Here is an 18,642-nt window from a genome sequence, read left to right as displayed (position 1 = left end):
GGATCTTTCTGGTGGAGAGATATTCTGAAGCTGCATGAGGCTTACACTGCTATTGCTTCAGTCCACATCAACATGGGGGATTCTGCCCTTTTCTGGACTAATTCCTGGCACATTGGGGGCTCTGCTAGACCCCTCTGTTGGAGATTACCAAGGTTGTTTTCTTTTGTCATTAATGACAGGATCTCTGTGAGGGAATTTCTCCAATCCTAGGATCTCTTCTCCATGTTTTATCTGCCTCTTTCTCAGGAAGCTGCTGCTGAGTTGCACACATTGGAAAATTGGATCATGCAGTTAGACAGAGACCCCACCATCCCTGATGTTTGGATATGGCCTGGTCAATCAGGAGGGTATACGGCAAAAAGTTTTTACAGGACCATGCACTCCCACTTGCCTACAATACAACCCTGCAAATGGCTTTGGCAAAGTAAATGCACCATGAAGATCAAGGTGTTTGGCTGGCTTTTGTTCTTTGATAGACTTAACACCAAGGATATGCTGGTTAGGAGACACTGGCGTTCGAATCAGGATGATAATCTTTGCCTCATCTGCAGTGAGTTGGCGTATGAGAATAGGATACATCTATTTTTTCGCTGCACTTTCAGCTGTAGAATCTGGAACTATTTGGGTATTGATTGGTCTGGAGGTTCAGATATCCTGCAATGTCTCCTGCACGCCAGGTCTAACTTCACACACCCTTTCTTCGTTGAAGTCATACTCACAGCAGCCTGGAATATTTGGATCCGGCGAAATGGCAGAATTTTCAGAGCTGAGAGAGCTACTTTCAGTGCTTGGAAGTGTAATTTCATCCATGACATTTGCTTGCTTGCTCACAGGGTGAAGGATTGTAACAGGCCGAAACTTTTGGCTTGGATTGATTCTTTGTTGTAAAGTAAGTACAGTTAGTTAGCTAATAGGTAGACTCTTTCCCCTTTTGTTTTCCTTTCTTCTATAGTTTGTTATACTTGTAAAGTGGATCTTTTTTTAATAAAGGGCTGTGGGGCTTTGCCTCACAGTAAATATTCAAAAAACTAATCCGTAGACTTGTAGGATTGATGGATTCAAGCCTCAGTTCAGTTACTAGTACTTCTGTGTGTTAACAGTTGGTCTGAGAACCTTGATATTGTGAAGTTGAATGGTTATGCCACCATTTTGCAGGATGTCTCAAATCCTTTTGAGCATTTACATCCGTTATGCTATTCGAGTTGTCCCAGGTTTCTAAATAGTCTGATGCATTTGTAAATTCCTTCTTCCCGTTCAGATGTTCCTTTGGGCCAAATTAACCTCACTAATTGCTGAGTTGAGGTACTCTGTTGCCTCGACATATATCTTGGAGCTATTATTATGACCCTAGGCGTCTTAGAGAACCACTCAGTAATCTAGCAATGCTTTGTATCCCCAGTGTGATGATTCTAACCATTATTCTCGAAAGCATCCCGTGATGCCATTTAGTTAGTAGGCATTCTATTTCTGGGTTCTTGAACCCAAGATTCACCCTACTTACTTCGTGTTGATAGTGTTTGCTAGTTCCTTTAGGATATTAGCAACCTTTGCGATAGTCCTCGAGGTCCATGATTTATCATTCTTCCAAATACCATGAACCATACATTGCAGAAGTTCTTTTAAACCAAAAGATCACAACAAGAGTGCTCTTGATGAGTTCTCCATTCAAAATTGTGAATCTGCCAGTCCCTCCTCTTCTGCATGGGTTATCCAGAAGAAATATGTTGAACATGTTCGACATACTAATCTATGCGTCCACAACTCAGAAAATTATATGTTACTTTGAGTAGTTCTCTGACCTTCGTCTATCAATTGAGAGTCAAGAGTATGTGTGCACTCGTGTTCGTCGATGCCTATTATTCTTATGGCCCGTCAAGCCGTTCTAGTTCAGAATGACTAGGAGAAACAAACTCCAGTACCTCATCCATTTCTAGGATTGGGTCAAAGAAGTTGTATCACGCAGATCAAAATGCCAATCTAGCTTTTGATATGTTCTACCCTGGGGTATTACCCCCTTTATGTCAGGATTGTCATCAGGATTGCACCACCTCTTATGAATTCTTCACGCATTGATACTCCTCGCCATCATCATTCATTCCTCAGTCTCCGTGTTGTTGCAACCGAAATGACGACAAGTGAACTATGATGTGTGAACCCAATACTCCTAACAACCGTGTTGCTTGGTAGTTAAAGGAGAATAATTTCATTCTTAGCGTTTTGGTTATTTAATCAGCATTCTAAAATAGATTGTGCTACCTAGTCCATTTTCCTGGTGCACTCTTCGATCAATGAGTTAGGATTGTGTCAATCCCTCGCTCTTTTGATCATATCGTCTTGCCCTGAGAAGCAAGATTGTTCTCGAGCATAATAACATATCGGTGGTTCGTGATTTTCCGAATATCGTCTCAGAAGTATCACCAGGTTGTCCCCTGGCCGTTATGTTGAGCTCGCGATCAAGTTGGTTTTCTTATAAACCACCCCTTCTCCAAGAATCTGTGTTGGATACCCCTGAGCTAGTTGGTTAAGCTAAACAACAACTTGGAGAGTTGGAAGATAAACGCTTTCCTAACTTAGTTCACCTCTAAGAGATATCTTCTCTATGTGTGTTGAAGAAGGATGATATCTTCATCAACTAGTCCTCGCGGTCAGTTGTTGGACCTATTATCTTACCCAATCTTTGATTTGAGTATGGGCTATCATCAAATCAAATGAGAACCAACGATGTTCATAATGTTGTCTTGCCCGTGGTTGATTCCTCAAGCATACACCGTTATGTCTTTTGGGTCTGACCAATGCTTTCAGCATGTTCAATTAACTGTGGAATTCCATTTATATGGAAGCGTGGATGGATTGTTGTTGAGCCCATTGACAACATTTTGTCTCCTCCATGATTCATGTTGAACATCAAGCCAGTATTGGAAACTTTTGTAAGCATTATCTTCGTGTTCCGTTCATGAAGCCTATGTTTGGATGAAATAAGTGACTTCCTCTAATTCATGTGCATTTGATGCAAGTTGCCGTTGTGATTTCGAGAAAGTCAATGTTGCTTCCTTTGGAATCATCCCAAGTCATTCATGCATATGTGCGAAGTATTATGTGGTTTGGAGACTTGCAACCTTCATTCCATATGTATTCCCTAGCACCCCAAGGCACTGATTGACTTGTTCAAGGAAAAGGAGTTTGATGTGTTAATTCTAGATCATGCACAAGACTCCGATATCCTCGATAATGGTTCCCAGCCAGAACTCGGTAGTGTTTTGCTGTAAGACTACTACGTGGTCATGCTTGTCTGGGACAGCGTGTTCACATGTGTGTAGCAGAACCAACTCATGTTTTGGAGCTTGTTATCGTAGTTCATTCCCCGAGAATCTCGCAACGCCATCTCATTGATTTGTGTTGCAAACTTTCATTTTTCTTTCTAGACTTGATGAGTCTAGAATATCCTGACACCAACCAGATCTGAATCTCAGGCAGATATGATGGTTGGAATATTGCCGACATTTTCCTTTTGTTCCCAGCTTGCACCGCCAGTGTGCCAAATTTCCATGGGCTATCTTCCTCAGTAGTTGATGTTCAGGATCATCTTCAAAAGTGGTCCTACCATGGGTCCCATTCATTTCCGATGATAAGCAAAAATCATCCATTGCGTTGTCTTCAACAAGGTAATCCACATCAACCATTCTAGTCCGGATATGCCATTCCTTCATACTCCACCAAACGATCAATTGTGTTTTTCCTTCGGCTGGTATAGAGAGTTTCGATGATCCGTGTATCAAAAGTAATTCTTTTTGCCACTTAAGGGAATAATTCTACGAGTCACCTTCCCTATGGTGCCCAGTTATGGAATCATGGCGATTATTTCCTCGCTACCTTGAAACCATGCACCATCTTACTCAAGTGTGGAATTGTTGCCAACCAAATTGAGCCCTTGTCATCTGCTTCTTCCCATTGCTCATGATGCGTGTTTTGTGTCTCAACTCGGGAGGTGTCCTTACCTCTCAGTCCATGAGTTGATCTCGAGTTGCTCGATCTTCGTGAAGATCGATTCTCATAGAGTTCTCCATGTTCCTGTCGTCATCGTGTTGCATGAAGATCTCGAAACCAAAGACGTCAATATCGATATGATGCAATGAACTACTTCTTTGAGAAGGGCAATCGGATCGCGAAGATTGTGTTATTATTGTGCCCCCCTGTCTTCTTACCACACGTCTTGAATCTCGGGACAAGATTCTTGTTTAGTGGGGGTGAGTTGTCACATCCCTAGCTCTGGTATGCTCTGAGCTAGCTAGTCATGTGTTGCATCATGTTTAAATTCTTTAGAATCTGAAATGGGGTTTGTTCAAACCCTAGCACAAACGAATCCAACTAGGTTCAAATAAAAATCATTTTCAATGAACCCAAATTTCCTTTGGAAAATTTCATCATTTTTGCTTTGGTCCAGAACCTCTGCCAAAAATGGTGCACACTTTTCTAGGACAACCTGGGTTATTGAATTAAATCATACAGTATTAGTTCTTGGACATTTAAATGCTATAAATAATTTTAAATGTCCAAATAATCTTGAACTTAAATGAGGGCTATTCAAAATAATCCAAACAGTGCCCACAATTATTTTCAGGATTTTTAGAAGTGTTCTGGTATTTTAAATAAACCAGAAAAACAAACAATAGAAAAGATAAAAAGAATAGAGAGAGAAAAGGTTTTCACCTGGCGCACACCTGGCCTAGCCCAGCACGGCCCGGCCCAGCTGGCCGACGCCAGTTATCATCTCCACCGCGCTAGAAGGACGCCGAGCGCGTGCTCGCCGCGCGCACACGCGCCCGTGCCACCTCCTGCCTACTAGCTTGTGTGGCGCCGCGGATAGACCCGCGGGAGCCGTCCCGATCAAGCCGACCGCCCCGCCCCTCTCCCCCTCGTCTCCCTCACCCTCTCCCGCGATGGCCGAGCGCCATCCTCACCGCCGTTCGCCGTAGTCGTCGCCAGAGCCACCCCTCGCCCCTCTGACGTGCCCATGAGCTCCGCCTCCATCGTCTACGCCTCCTCGACGACTCACGTGACGCCGGACGCCTCCAAGCACCGTCCCCGGCCCCTTCTCCAACCTCGCGCCGCCGGAGATCCCTTTCACCGCCCCGACCGCTCCGGCTCCTCCCCGACCTCGCTGACCCGCTCGTTGTGACCGCTGTGAGTTGCTGGCCGTTCTTCCCTCTCCGTTCTCTTCCTCGCATACCGTACCGACCGCACCAAGCTCGACCGCACGCGCCGCCGCCTGCGCGTACCGCCGACGTGGCCTCGGCAACCAAATGGCCCGGGCGTCGTGTCCAACATGCTCGCCGCCTCGCGTAGCTGCTGTAGGTGCCATGCACGCGCTACCACGACCACTGCAGCCCCGTAGCCGCAAACACCTGAACACCTGCGCCGCCCTGAGCTCGTTTCCGGTGAGCTCCGGCCGTCCCCGCTGCTGCCGCATGCCTCCCTGGATGCGGGCGAGCCCCAGCTCCCCGCGCGTGCCCTCTGCTGCTCGATTGGGCGCCGGAGGATCAATCCCGAGCCCTTTCGCCGCATCTGCTGCCGCCGGCGGGTTAGCCCCGGGTGACTGGGTTTGACCCCGTCTGACCAGGGTTTGATCGCCCTGAGTCACTTACGCGTGGGGCCAGCCCTGTTAACTAAACCAGTTTAGGTTTAATCTAAATTAGGATTAGGCACAGTCACTGACACATGGGACCCACCAGTCAGGTTTGACCTGGACCGCCCTGTTGACCTACTGACATCACAGTGACGCAGTGCTGACGTAGTTAATCTTTTTCTGGATTAAAAATAATCCAGAAATTCTAGAAAAAGGCCTAAACTTCAATAAATCATAGAAAATAATCTATAGCTCATAATGAAAAGGTTTATATATGAAAAATGATTAGAAAAATCCAATCTATCTATCTGTACTTGTTTCACGCATGTTAAAGCAGCTTAACCTTGCTGTTTAGATCAAAACATGTTAATGCACTTTGGAAATTCATAGTTTGAATTTGAACCTTTGGTTCAAATCAACCCAAACCCTTCTGTTACTAGTTGCATTAGCTCAAATCACAGCATATTGCCATGTCATAATCATGCATCATATTGTTGCATTGAATTGATTGTGTTCCTTCTCTGTTCTCGGTATTTGTCCCCTCTCAGTAGACGTGGTTCCGACGATGAGATCGATGACACCGATGAAGAACTATACTATCTTCATAAGTGCCAGGCAAGCAAAACCCCCTTGTTTGTTCTGATACAATCCCACTCTCTCGCTCCTGCTCTCTTTTATTGCATTAGGACAACAACGATTCTTCTGTTACATGCTGCAGTAGTTGAACCCCTTTTCCTCTGCATGACCTGTCATTGCCACAGTAAATAGATGAAACCCACTAGCATAAGTAGGAGTTGTTTGAGCCTTGATGTGCCTACTCATTCATATTTGTTTGTCATGCCTGCTACTGCTTAGAGTTTGAGTCAGGTCTGATTCATCGTGGATGAATTGGAATGGTGATGAACATGTCCTAGTGTGTGTGAGCTAAGTGTGTGAACACGATTTGGTAAAGGTAGCGGTGAGAGGCCATGTAGGAGTACATGGTCTGTTGTCTCATTGAAGCCATCCTCAGGAACTGAGTTCTGTGTTTGTGATCCATGAACAGCTACTACCACACTTTGGGCCCTGAAATATGACCCCGCTCGACTTATTAACCCCCCTTGTCCTCTGTCCAGGAGTTGCAAGTAGTTTCTTGTGTTTGTAGTATGCTGGAGGCCGTGCGCAGCGCTGACCTGAGGGGTGTGCTCTGATGCGGTATGCACGTGGCACGGTGTACCGGGGCGCCTGTTTGGTGCCTCGGGAACCCTGCACACATCGTTCGGGGCCGTATGTGGAAACCTCGGCCGGAGTCCCTTCGGAGCCTAATGAATAAATACTTTGAGTTGTAAAGTTTTGCTATGATGCCATGTTGTATTTGCACATATCGAGCATATTGTGTGTATGATTTGAAATGCTTGGTATGTGTGGGATCCGACAACATAGTTGTTTATCCATGGTAGCCTCTCTTACTGGTAAATGTCTCCTAGTGCTTCCACTGAGCCATGGTAGCTTGCTACTGCTCCGGAACACATAGGCTGGCCGGCATGTGTCCTTCTTCGATCATATGTCTGTCCCTTCGGGGAAATGTCACGCGGTGTCTACCGGAGTCCTGTTAGCCCAACTGCTACCGCCCGGATTCACTCGTTGATGACCGACACGTTCGTTGCTGGGTCATGTATGCCTGTCCCAGTAAGTTAGTGCCACTTTGGGTTTACGACTAGTCATGTCGGCCTGGATTCCCTGTCATATGGATGCTAGCGACACTATCATATACGTGAGCCAAAAGGTGCAAACGGTCCCGGGCCAGGTAAGATGGCACCCGTGGGAATACCGTGCGTGAGGCCGCAAAGTGATATGATGTGTTACATGCTAGATCGGTGTGACTTAGGATCGGGGTCTGGACAGGGATCTCCCGCACCATGTCCCTCGCTGCCTCGCCCACCTCCAGCTGCGGGAGACGTAGCTCATGGAGCGCCTCCACCGCCTCCGCTTCAAGACGGCGCCCTCGCAGCAAGACGCGCGGTCCCGCGCCGTGACCCGCCATTCCAGGCGCCCGCGCACGAAAAAGGAAGGTGCCAAGAAGTCCCGAGGCTGCAAGAAAATGCTTCTGCGCTCCCAACACCATTGCGTCAAGACCGCGCGCTGCCTACGGTGGCGGCGCGTGGATATCAGGATCGGGCTCCAACTCCGCGACGGGCTCCAGTAACAACAGCAGGCTGCCGTGCCTTTACTCCTGAGCTGCGAAGCGTCGTCTGGCCTGGCAAGTTCAAGCCCGACCTACCTCCGCGCTACGACGGCACCCCTGACCCTGCTGAGTTCCTGCAGCTCTATGAGCTGAGCATCGAGGCAGCAAACGGCGACGAGAAGGTCATGGCGAACTGGTTCCCCATGGCCCTCAAGGATGGCGCGCGCTCATGGCTCCTGAACCTGCCCGCGGTATCGATCTCCTCCTAGGGCAAGATGCGTGAGCGTTTCGCCGCCAACTTCCAACGCATTCGCGACCGATCGCCAGCTGCAGGCAACCTGCGGTGCATGATGTAGCAGCTAGGGGAAACTCTGCAGAAGTACATCCAGTGCTTCAACAACTGTCATATTTCGGGTTTCGGCAAAACCCTCAAGGTTCGAACACTGGGGTGCGCGCGAAGATCTCCCCCTATCAAATCACACCCTCAGCTTCACCGGGATCTCTAGGCTTAGCTCAACGAACTCGCAACACAAGAGACACAAGATTTATATTGATTCGGGCCACCGTTGTGGTGTAATACCCTACTCCAGTGTGGTGGTGGTGGATTGCCTCTTCGGCTGGTGATGAACAGTACGAGGGGAAGAACAGCCTCCTGAGGAGAGGTGTTCTTGTGCTCGGTGGATGTGAGGATGGAATGGATCCAGTCCAAGATCATATGCCTCCTACTGTGGTGGCTAGTCCTATTTATAGAGGCCCTGGTCCTTTCCCCAAATATTGAGTGGGAAGGGAGCCAACAACGGCCAATTTGAAAGGGGACAACTAGTACAAGCTATCATGACTAAAGGTGGTCTTCGCCTGCCAAAGGCTCTGGCGGTGACGCCGTCTTGGGCTCCACGGTGACCTCCGTCTTGCCGTCCTTCTAGTCACCGATATGGAAACCTTTGCTTGACTCCTCGGTACTCCTCACCTACGCTTGCCCACTTAGCACCAAAGAGGAAGCAAGAACACTGTGTGTTGGCGCCCGCCTGGTCTTGATCGTCATGGCTTGCGTCATTGGAACTTCGCGAGATTTTCCTTGCCTTGATCTCTCCGCCCCTCGCGAGATAGCCCGTTGAGGCCGCTCCCGAGGAGGTATTGTGTCGTCTGCCTCGCGAGGGTCTTGCGTACTCGCTGGTGAAGATGGGCCGTACGGGCCTGCTAAGAGAGCCACGCCGTTTGGGGACCCCCGTTCCCAGAACGGCGACAGTAGCCCCCGGGCCCAAGGCGTGCTCGGACTTGGCTTCGAGGCGAAGCCAAAGGGCAAGTGCGGAGCGCCGTGGGCCCCAATAGCCTGCGGCCTTGGTCGATGCGTGGCGGTTGATTGGATGTGGGCATCTCTGCTTCCCCACGCTACCTCGGCAACTGCCCGACTTGACGAGTCCCTGCTGCATGCAAAAGGGTTATTATTACCTGTGATCGTGGAGGCCGGCGGTTGGCCTCCTCCGGGCTATAAATGGGGAGGGGGCGGAGCCCCCGTCGCCCATCTCTTCCCATTCCGCTCGCTTCTCCCCCTTTGCTCCATTCCCAGTATTGACACCAATGGCGCCCATCTGAAGGTTTTCCACTGCGGAGAAAGGAAAGACTCCCCGGGATGAGCCAGGGCCGCTTCCGCCGAAGAAGAGGCCGGTCCACCGCCGTGACATGGTGGTGATGCAGGAGGTGACAAGGCCTTGGTACGAGCGGCCTCCTACTGGGTATCCGTCACCCCTGTACGCCCAGGCCGAGGGCTCAGGAGGAAGAGGCGGCGAGCAGCGCCGCGCGCGCCGCGGCCATGGTCGCCACACCGCGGTGGCGCGCGCCGCCGCCCCCGGAGTCCATGCCGCGGACTCTTCGCGCTAACTTGTGCTGTGGGCGGCGATGCCTCCGCGCACGTGGATCCGCTTCCCTTCCTTCTTCTCTACCGAGATGCCACTGAGGGGGCCCCTGGAGCTTTGGCTACAACACGCCGACTGCGACGCACCGGCGAGTGGAGTGGAAGTTGAAGCTGTCACGACCGGTTTTTCAATAAAATAATTATTGAGAGACCAATCCCTTTTACGGACCAGCGAGGAAGAATTCCTTCTCACTGGTAGACAATATCTTGGTCACAGAAGAAAAATACCAGGAGTACTAAATATAATACAAGGTTGAGCAGAGACTGCCCAACAATTTATTACATGCGCACCGTTAAAACAAAACGCCGGATAGGGTGGCAACTACTAACTCACGATAATAACGGTGGTGGAAATATCACCGCGAAGCGAGTGATATGATTCCAGAAGACTACAGCTCTTCGAGCGTTGGAGTGAGGCTCGAGAAGACTTATTGCGGGTGGCGGAAGCGTATACAATACAAGTGACCAATATCCGGGATCGCGCAGGACTGACTGGGACTCCTCTAGGCATCGGACGCGCTATCAAACTCTTCATCCAAGAGATCGCCTTCGTCAACATCTGGCCAAATCAACAAGCCAGGTGAGTACTATGAAAGTACTCGCAAGACAGTTCGGACATAAGATATAACAAATGTAAACATGAAGCATATGAACAAGTTAACTGGTGCGATTAGACATAACGGTAATAAATACTGGGTGCCAAGCGAGGGTCTGAATGACGCCTCGAGCGGAAACTGCAGAATAGTAATACTGGTGCCAAACGAGTGTCTGAAAGACTCCTCGAGCGGAAAATGCGGAATATTAATGCGGGTGCCAAACGAGTGTCTGAAAGACTCCTCGAGCGGAAAATGCGGAACAATAATGCCACAGTCGGGCGTCGGGGCGACACCACATAAAGGGCTTATAACAGAAAATAATAGACAGTGCATGCCGCAGTCGGACGTCTGAGCGACATCACATAAAGGGCTTATATTTAAAGTAAGAAACAAGTACACGCCACAGTCGGACGTCTGCGCGACGTCACATAAAGGGCTTATATCACAACTCATTAATACAATAGTTTGGGAACATAAATTATCACAGGCATGAGACAAATATAAAGTTAGTCCATCCACAGGAATAACAATAAATCTGGATTTACCACTTGAGCTTGTTCACCGGGGCAAGTTTTGTCACACAGATAGATATGGATATAATTCTTACACTGCTTGATCATGGGTACGATGATTTGGAAAGAATTGACTCTGCAGAGTTTGTACTTAACCACAGCCAACGGATTTCAGTAGTCACGGGGACTAGTTCCGTCTACGGTGTTTTGGAAGAAACACGTCTAACCAGTACACACCCAATTCAACCATCCGAAGCCAGGGATCACCCTCGGCAACTTTCAAGAAAAACCTTGAGACGGGGAGGCTACAACCTCGCGTAGCATGGGATCAAATTTCTATACGCGCGCTTTAAGGGGGTGCCCCCCTCTCGGTCCCAACCGGAAACACCCATGCCCCCTGACCGGATGACTGGCTTTAATCCTGGGCCAAGGTACCATCATCCCGGCCTCTCTGTTTGGTGTGTACACGGAAAGAGGTTACCAACTTACTAAACCGCATCCTGGCAATGAGACATGTGGTAGCACGGAAAGGGGAAAGAACGGTAACGCGGCTCCAACCACGTTAACGTCGGAGAAAGTCGGATGTCGCAAGGCTGGCATGCTACAACAGTACCACCTTGCTGCCATTCATGTCACCACATGATTTGGCCATCTCTCATCAGAGATCATCGCAACTTTGGAACATGCGGAAAAAGATCGATAACGTGGCTCCAACCACGTTAACGTCGAAGAGAGTCGGATGACGCAAGGCTGGCATGCTACGACAGTACCACCTTGCTGCCCTTCATGTCACCACATGATTAGGCCACCTCTCATCAGAGGTCATCGCAACTTTGGAACAACCGGGTCGTTGCCTTACAAGCAACGAGGTATTTACCGACACTCATATGCCACGCACAAACTCTCACGTGAACATGTAAAACATCTGTCATATCAAATGTTCAAAACATGCTTGCCTGGTTCGGAGAAGTCGGAGTCTAGCTCGGCGAAGTTCGCGGCTCCGTCACCTCCCCCGGAACCTACGGCAATCACGAAACGGGTACTAACGTGAAAACCAACACATGCACAGAAACCTTTCCAAATATTTTTCAATTAAATCCCATAAAAAACTAGACAAAATTTGAAGATTGTCAGAAAAAGAATCACTCAAAAATACCTTTTTATTAAAAAGTTATAAAGGTTTCTGTCCAGGGACTTATCTGTAATGAAACAGAAAAGTTCCAGGGTTTTAACTGAGAAAACAGAAAACGCTTCGGCTGGGAATGCGCAAGCGCAAAGGAGAAAACGTATTCTGCCCGAAGGCGCCAACAGAAAACGGTTCGCGAATAAAAGAACAGAGGCTGACATGCGGGGTCCACATGTCAGGTTTGAAAAGCTCGCCGGCGCCCGAAGACTGCGGTGGACGCCGGCGTCGAACCACGGCGAGTTAGGAGGAACGGAGGGTACCAAGAGCTTCAGCGTCCTCTTCCGCGTCGGTGGGTGGTGGACTCGTCCAACGGGGAGCACTACGTCGACGGCGACACTTTCTCCGGCGGACGGCGGCTCGGGTGAGGATGGGGAACTCCGGTGGAGGGCTGCAAGCTTCAAAATGGAGTGCGGGTCAGAAAGAGGGATGCATGGTGAAGCTACTGGCAGGAGAATGGAGGCGGAGGAGCACACACGGGGGCGAATCGGGCTGGATCCCGTGGCGGGTCGCGGCGGCCGGAGTCGAGGAAGGAGACCTCCTCGGGGCTCTTCCAGTGGCTCGGCGTGCTCTAGGGGGAGTGCAGTGCTGGTGGGTGCTCGAGTTGAAGCTCGGGGCCTCTATTTATAGGCAGATCGACGGGGTGGCCGCGAACGGAGAATCTCCGGCGAGCGATTACGGCGGAGCAGTGGATTGGTAGGGGGTTTGAGCGGCCGGGCAGCATCAGTGGAGGTTACTGGACTCGTTTTGCAGCTAAACGGGGTCGGTCTTGGCGTAATGGCGTCGGTCCACGGTGAGGTGACCGCACGGGCTCAACGGCGGCAGAGAGCGCGCTCCGCGCCCTGCGGTTCACGACGAGAGCGGCAGCGCGTTCGGGGGAGTGGAAGGCCACGCGGCGAGCTCCGGTGGTTTGGGCGGCGCTGGGTGGCGTCGTCGGCGCCGTGTCTCCTGCTGGCGTCCGCAAAGCCGCCGCCGGCGTCGGTCACGGGGCGGCGCACCTTCTGCTGCTCGTCGCCGACGCCCGCAAGGCGCCAGGCGTTCGTGCGGTGCAGGAACAAGGGGGCGGGGACGAGGAGCAAGGCGACGCGGTGGCACTGGCGAGATCGACGTCCTCCTCTGAAGAAAACGACAGCAGCCACTGACTGAATCTCTGAACTTTCTGAACTTTGACAAAGACAGTGCACTGCAGGTGTTCGACAGAAGGTTTTGGCTATGAGATAAATTTTTCTGGGGCTGTAACTTGGTGAGATGACCACTCAATGCACCCAGAGGCTGCCTGATTTTACTTGGAATTTTTGGAGAAGGTTTGGAATGAATTTCACCAAATTTGGCAAATCTGGTCCAAACTTGCAGCAAGTGTAGTTTGAAAATTTTGAACTGAAGACCAGTGGATCTTCATGGTTCTAGGTTGAGGGTACAAAGGACCAGGGAGGAGAGTTGGTTTGGGGGCAAAAATCAAAACAGAAAATGGAGTTCCTTTGAAAATCTCCAAGAGCTAGAAGAGAAGACAGAAATTTATTTGAATAGAATTTAAATGGAAAAAAACCACATGGGGAGGTTCAACTTGCTGGATTTGATGCAGATCATGATCCAAAGGTGAGGGAAGGGTTAGGAGAGAGGATTTGCACTAAGGTCATGGCAAGAAGGAATTGTTGAAAGTGGCAAAGGACTTTCCAAAAGCCATAGTGCAAAATTTCAACGAGGTTTTCAAAAGTTAATTTCCCAAGTGAAAAGTATTTTGTCTTGAGTCCAAATGAAAAGCAAGAACCTCCAAGATCAAAGACAGATCTTGGGTGAATCCACATAAAACTTTTTCCATAAAGAAAAAAAATATTTGAGAGGGAGAGTTCTCTTGAAGAAAAATTTAAATCACCTCCCTCAAGTCAAATAAAATCTTTTGAAAAATCCAAATAAAAACTTGGGTGTCACAACACCTACCCCCTTAGGAAAAATCTGGTCCTCGAGATTTCTGCTGATCCTCAAATAGATGTGGATACTCTGCTCGAAGGAAATCTTCCCTTTCCCATGTAGCTTCATCCTCAGTGTGGTTGCTCCACTGAACCTTGAAAAATCTTGTCGTTTTCTGACGGGTCCTCCGTTCAGACTCTTCTAAAATCTTTACTGGCCTTTCTCTGTAGGTGAGATCTGGTTGCATATCAATGTCCTCATGAGGTACATGTTTTTCTGGGTTGCTCACACATTTTCTTAACTGTGAGACGTGGAACACGTCATGGACGTCTGACAGCTCCTTGGGGAGGTCTAGTTGGTAGGCCACCGTGCCTCTTCGTGCCTTTACACAAAATGGTCCAATAAACCTTGGGGCTAGCTTCCCCTTAATTTTGAACCGTTGCAGACCCCTCATAGGAGATACGCGGAGGTATACGGAATCACCAGGTTCAAAGCTGACCTCACGGTGCTTCTGATCATAGTAGCTCTTTTGTCGGCTCTGTGCTGTCTTGAGTCTGTCCCTGATTTGTTTAACTTTCTCCTCGGCCTCTTTAAGCATGTCTGGGCCGAAGATACGGCTGTCACCTGTTTCTGACCAATTCAGAGGGGTACGACATCTTCGTCCGTACAACGCTTCAAAGGGTGCCATTTGCAAGCTGGCTTGGTAACTGTTGTTGTAAGCAAATTCGGCATACGGCAAACTCTCTTCCCAACTGGATCCATAGGTGAGCACACAGGCTCTTAGCATATCCTCTAGGATTTGGTTTACACGTTCTGTTTGTCCATCGGTCTGAGGGTGGTATGCTGTACTGAAAGCCAGTTGCGTGCCCAGAGCTTGTTGTAGGTGATCCCAAAATTTGGAGACGAATTGGGTGCCTCGGTCTGATATTATAGTCTTTGGGACTCCGTGCAAGCAAACTATACGGGAGAGATAAAGTTTTGCCAGTCTTTGTGTGGAGTAGGTAGTCTTCACGGGAATGAAATGAGCAACCTTGGTTAGTCGGTCTGTGATGACCCATATGGCGTCATTTCCGCGTTGTGATCGGGGTAATCCGACAATGAAGTCCATTCCGATTTCGTCCCATTTCCACTCCGGTATCCTGTTAGGCTGGAGTAGCCCTGCTGGCTTTTGGTGCTCGGCCTTGATGCGCTGACATGAATCGCAACAAGCGATGAATGTGGCTATATCTCTTTTCATACCGTGCCACCAAAATCTTTCCTGGATGTCCTTGTACATTTTGGTTCCTCCAGGATGGATCGAGTATGGGGCGGTGTGGCTTTCCGTCAAGATCTGTTGCTTGAGTTCCTCAATGTTGGGTACGCAAAGCCTGTCCCGGTACCATAATGTTCCTTCACTGTCCGTGACGAATTCTGAAGTCTTACTAAGGTTCATTTTCTTCTTTATGCCTTCGATACTGGGATGTCCTTGTTGAGCCTTCTTGATTTGTTCCACTAGGGTGGGTTGTATCTCCAGGTTCGATACGGTGCCCTCAGAGACTAACATCAGGTTGAGCCGAGTGAACTCTCGCTGAAACTCAGGCCTCAAATTTTGCTGACCGTCACTGTCCGGGCTGGGGTTTCGACTAAGGGCATCGGCCACTACATTTGCTTTCCCTGGGTGGTAGTGAATACCGACGTCATAGTCCTTGACCAGTTCCAACCAGCGTCGTTGGCGTAAATTCAGCTCTGGCTGTGTGAAAATATATTTGAGGCTCTTATGGTCCGTATATATTTCACAGCGATTTCCCAACAGAAAGTGCCTCCACTCCTTGAGTGCATGTATAACTGCTGCTAGCTCCAGGTCATGTGTTGGGTAATTTTCCTCATGTTTTCGCAGCTGCCTGAGGCATATGCGACAACCTTGCCATCCTGCATTAGCACACATCCGAGACCTTTTCGGGACGCGTCACAATACACTTCAAAGCTCTTGTGTATGTCCGGTACGGTTAAGACCGGTGCGGTTGTCAGTTTCTTCTTGAGTTCTTGGAAGCTCTGCTCGCATGCTTCCGTCCATACAAATTTCTTGTCCTTCTTGAGTAACTGTGTTATAGGTTTTGCCACAGTGGAGAACCCTTCAATAAATCTTCTGTAATATCCGGCCATTCCTAGGAAACTCCGCACATCTGTAACATTCGCGGGTGGCTTCCAGTCCAGTATGGCCTAAGAAACCAACTTGTCTTAGCCAAAATTCGCACTTGCTAAATTTGGCGTACAACTGATGTTTCCTCAATTCTCCCAAAACAATTCTGAGGTGCTCAGCATGCTCTTCTGGTGTCCTTGAGTAAACCAGAATATCGTCAATGAATACCACCACAAATTTGTCCATGAATTTCATGAACACTTTGTTCATGAGGTGGACGAAATATGCGGGGGCGTTCGTTAGTCCAAAAGGCATCACTGTAAACTCGTATAACCCATATCTGGAAGTGAAAGCTGTCTTGGGAATATCTTCCGTCCGTACCTTCAATTGGTGATATCCCGATCTCAAATCAATTTTTGAGAATACCTTGGCCTGTGCGAGCTGGTCAAACAAATCATTTATTCGTGGCATCGGATATTTGTTTTTGATGGTGACCATATTGAGGGCTCGATAGTCTATGCACAGCCTCAGTGTCCCATCCTTCTTTTTGGCGAACAACACAGGCGAACCCCAAGGTGAGGAGCTGGCTCGAATAAATCCTTTGTCCAACAATTCCTTTATCTGCTTCTTCAACTCCACCAATTCTGAGGGTGCCATTCTATATGGCTTTTTATAGATGGGGGCGGTGCCAGGTGCTAGTTCAATGCTGAATTCTATCTCTCGGTCTGGTGGCATGCCTGGTAGTTCTTCCGGGAACACATCAGGGAACTCGCATAACACTGGAACTTTTCTCAGTTCTGCAATGTCCATTTTGTTCAGTTTTGGTTTCTGCGATCGTGGCCTTTCTTGAGCGGAAACTCTTATAGTCTTGCCGTGATGGTGAGTGAGAATCACTGTCCGATTGAAACAGTCGATGAATCCTTTGTTGGTGGTCAACCAGTCCATCCCTAAAATGACATCCAGTCCTTTACTTTCCAACACGATGAGGTTCGCGTGGAATTGTAGTCCTTCGAACTCAATGACCACTCCTTGGCAGTAACCTTGAGCGATTTGCTTATTTCCGGGGGACTTGATGATCATAGATTTTTCCAAGGGAAGTATCGGAAAACCGTGTTGCGAAACAAAACTCTTCGAAACGAACGAATGGGAAGCTCCAGAATCAAACAAAACCGTGGCAGGTACTGTGTTGACAGGGAACGTACCGAGCACGATGTCTGGGGCACTCTGCGCTTCTTCCCTGGTCACATGGTTCAGGTGACCCTTCCTGTGGTTGTTGCTGGGGTTGAAGTTGTTGCGCTTGGGGGCTGGATTGTTCCCACCATTGTTCGGCTTGGGTGCCGAGTCTCTCGGCTTCGGACACTGTTTAGCATAATGCCCTTGTTGACCACAAGCATAGCAGGTGACCCCTGGACGGTATGTGAACTCCTTGTCCCTGGCATGAAACTGCCCGACGGGCCTTGGCTCAGTAGTCGTGGATCTCCTTGCGTCTGTCCTTGGGACCTCAGTCTTGCCTCGGTTGCTGCGGGCAAGAGTCGTCTTGTCCCTCTTCCGCTTACGGATATCTTCTAGACTACGGCGCTCATTCTCCAAGGTGATGGCCTTGTCTACCAGCGTCTTAAAATCCGGAAAGGTGTGCACGATCAGTTGGCATCTTAACGCTGGTGCCAGGCCGTCCAGGAATTTTTCCATCTTCTTGTTTTCTGTCATGTGCTCGTCGTAGGCATAACGAGACAGCTGGGTGAATTGACCATTGTACTCTGTTACTGACATGCCTCTCTGCTTCAGGTCATCATACTCTCTCTTCTTGATCTTTAGGATGCTCCTGGGGATGTGTGCCCCACGGAAGCCTTCCTTGAACTCTTCCCAGGTGACGTTGTGTTCCCTGGGATGCATGTGTAGGAAGTTTTCCCACCATGCTGCGGCTGCTCCAGTAAGGTAGTGCGGTGCATAAAGCACCTTCTCATGATCTGAGCACTGAGCAATAATCAGTTTCCTTTCAATCTCACGAAGCCAATCATCGGCTTCCAGCGGTCTGTCGGTGTGAGCAAAAGTTGAGGGGCGAGTCTTCTGTAACTCAGATAGCTTAGAATGGGGTTGATAGGTTTCACGGTGGTTTCCCATATTCATGACATGGTTCATCATCTCTTGGTGTTGTTGCTGGCTTTGCTCGAAGAGACGGCATACTTGGGACAGTGCTGCTTCGCTGTCTGGTTGGCTGGATTGACCCTGAGTGAAATTGTTGCTGGTCTGTGTCCCGTAAGCCTCTTCTGGCTGATTGAGCATGGAGCGAGTCCACGGGCGAGACATTTTTCCAGTCTGGGGTATTATTTGCAAAACCCATGAGAAAAACTGTGTAACACAAAAGGTTCTTCACGGAGAAGAAGTGCTTAACATAAAACTTACATGCGAAAAGCAAACACATGATACAGCACTCAGGATGCGCGTACATATCCTGACATGTTATTAAAAAAAATAGCGTACTACTCCGGAAGGCAGCAAATACACCAATACAAACTAGCGCATAGATAAAACAACACATCATACAAGCAGGCATAACACGCGGCTACTCGGTGCTCTCAGTCGGAGATGGTGAAGATCTCCTTCCCCTTGCCGATGGCAAGGCTC

The sequence above is a fragment of the Triticum aestivum genome, chromosome 2D (assembly GCF_018294505.1).
Source record: "Triticum aestivum cultivar Chinese Spring chromosome 2D, IWGSC CS RefSeq v2.1, whole genome shotgun sequence".
NCBI lineage: Eukaryota > Viridiplantae > Streptophyta > Magnoliopsida > Poales > Poaceae > Triticum > Triticum aestivum.
The sequence above is the reverse complement of the archived record's forward strand: the minus strand, read 5'-3'. Positions refer to the sequence as shown.